The sequence below is a fragment of the Phyllobates terribilis genome, unplaced genomic scaffold, assembly GCF_046119375.1.
Source record: "Phyllobates terribilis strain yellow unplaced genomic scaffold, ASM4611937v1 Scaffold_7__3_contigs__length_470593459, whole genome shotgun sequence".
Classification (NCBI taxonomy): domain Eukaryota; kingdom Metazoa; phylum Chordata; class Amphibia; order Anura; family Dendrobatidae; genus Phyllobates; species Phyllobates terribilis.
This window is the reverse complement of record NW_027362767.1, coordinates 251,470,955-251,473,467: the sequence shown is the minus strand read 5'-3', so window position 1 is coordinate 251,473,467 and position 2,513 is coordinate 251,470,955.

Below are 2,513 nucleotides of genomic sequence, written 5' to 3'. Positions count from 1 at the left end.
TGTGTGGGGGAATACCTGGAGCCGGGTCTCTGTGTAATGCTAGGGGTTGTAGTCTCCATGGCGGCGACCCGGTCCCGTGGCTCAGGGTGGTCAAACCAGTGGCGGATCTGTTTACTTGGTTTTTAATGTTGAAATGTCCGACTACGCCACCCGTGGATTGCGGTCACTGAGAACCGCCGCTGCAGGGCAGACCGCTGAGGCTGATGTTGTGTGCGCAGCAGAGGGTAGTATAACTCCCCACGGGAGGAGTATAGCCTCAGGGCAGCGTGTGTAGATGGTGAGGGTTGTGGTGCATGGGCGCAGCAGAAATGACTCAGAGTCCATGCAGTGCAGTTCAGGGTCTTTACTGTTGGTAATGAAGAAGGCCCTGCCGGGAATACTGGCTAACATTAGAGGCCTGGTCAGTCTGTGAGCGAACAAGAGTCCCCCTGGCCAGGTGGAGATGTAGGCCTTCCCGTCTGACTGCACTCTTCCTGGCTACCCTGCTGTAGTCGTGTAGTAGCCCACGTCCCTGAGTGTACCATGTGGTGCTCACCCGTATGGCTGGTGACTTGGGGCCTTTGGTACCTTCCGCTCCTCGATGGCGGTGCCGGTCCCTTGCGTGTGACTGAGCCTCCGGGCTTTCTATGCCCAGAGGACCTGAAATCCCCTGCCAGGTGGTTTCTGCTGCTGGATGTGGATATCCTCACAGCCTCGGACTCCGGTGTCCGGTTCTCTGCATCCTCGGCCAGGATGAGCTCTATCAGCTCCAATCCCTGGCTCTCTGCTCCTGTCTTGCCTACAGGGCTCCTTGCTTGCTGCTCTGTCCCTGTCTCTGGAACTACTACTCTAACCCCGCCCCAGATCCAGTTTATAAAGGGCAGGTTCCTCCCCTCCCTGGACTGGGGCAGGAGGCGTTGCATGCAACAGTGCTCCTGACCAGGAAAACCCATGCTCGCTCTCAGACATGGTATTTCTACCACTGTGGCAACCAGACCCCTGGGGTGCCACATTCCCCCCTGGTAAATTTTAGTACTCCGGGACTAAACACATTTTATGAAAACATACATAACAGGGTATAAGCAATAACACATCAACATATGTACAAGGAGTTCAGTCTTTATAGGTCACGGCGCTTCCGTAACCAGGTGTCCATGTCACCCAAGATGTATTTTGAGGGACCCGTCCCAAACCCTCCACGTAGGCCCTGGGGTGGCTACAGGGCATCGATGATCCGGCGTTGGACCACGTCTTCAGCCACCTCCACGGGTTTTTGTTCTGTGGTCTGGCACAAAAGGGGCACTTAACAGGTGCAACTATTTACAAGGTACACTTCCGGTTATTCATTGTCCATAACCTGTCAGTCCATAAACCCTGTCGGGTAACTTGAGAAACATAATTATTATTCATGCAACAAACATAAAACATTTCAACATTTGCAATATACAGGTATATATCATTTTTTTTTTAGATTCTCCAGTGAGCGGGCTTCTGACCTCTGGTGCTCCTGGTGGACCTACGTCACACACTATCTGGTGGTGTTCTTTCTGGGTCCCCTGTTTCCACCCCTTGTGTAGTGGGCTCGCTAGTGTCTGCACTACAGGTGTTTCGAGATGTTACGGGTAGGTTGGCCAGCTTTCTGCGTACTCTTTGGCTTACCACGGGAATGTCAGGCTCACTACTAGCAGAGGGTTGATTCTCCTGGGCTGCTGGTATGGAATCTTCTGCCTCCGGGGCCGGTTGCTCTTCCAACACTACTTGCTTTTCTGTAGGCCCTTGAGGGGCTGGCTGGAGAAAGGTAAGGACGAGTACCACAATAGCGTTGTTAATTTGTGTCCAGGACCGGGGAAATTCTCAGAGTACTGTACTGGCCATTTCTTCCCTTTCCTCTGCGGGTTGAGGGCTATCTTGGTCTTCATCAATGCTTTGTAGCTGCTCGGGACACTTCTTCAGGTGGTCTCTGGAGACAGTGGCTGTGGTCTCTCCTCCATCCTTACTGATAATGCATACTTTCGGATTTTCATGACTTGAGGGCAGTACTGTGTACGGGTCTTTCTCCCACTGGTCATCCAACTTATGGAGCCGCCTCTTCCTCTTCAAGACCTGCTCTCCAGGTGCCAGGGGAACAGCGGGAGCATGCTGGTTGTAAGTCCTCTCTTGCCTTTCTCTTGCTTGAGACAGACTTCTCTCAACACTCTCCTGCACTTTCCGGTACTGCTGCTGCCGTTCTGTATCCCAGTCTGCCTCTGGCGAGGTGTCCTCGGGTGTCAGGACTCCCATATCCAGGTCAATAGGCAGCTTACCTGGTCTTTCTCTCATTAGGTAAGCCGGGGTGCAGTTGGTGGAATTTACTGGGATGTGGTTATACAAGTGCACCAGATCAGGCAGTTTTTCAGGCCACAGACTGCGTTCTTCCAGGGGCAACGTTTTCAGCTAGTCTATCACCACCTGGTTCATCTTCTCGCACAATCCATTGGTTTGGGGGTGATAGGGCGTTGTCCTTATCTTCTTGCAGCCATACAGGTTGCAGAACT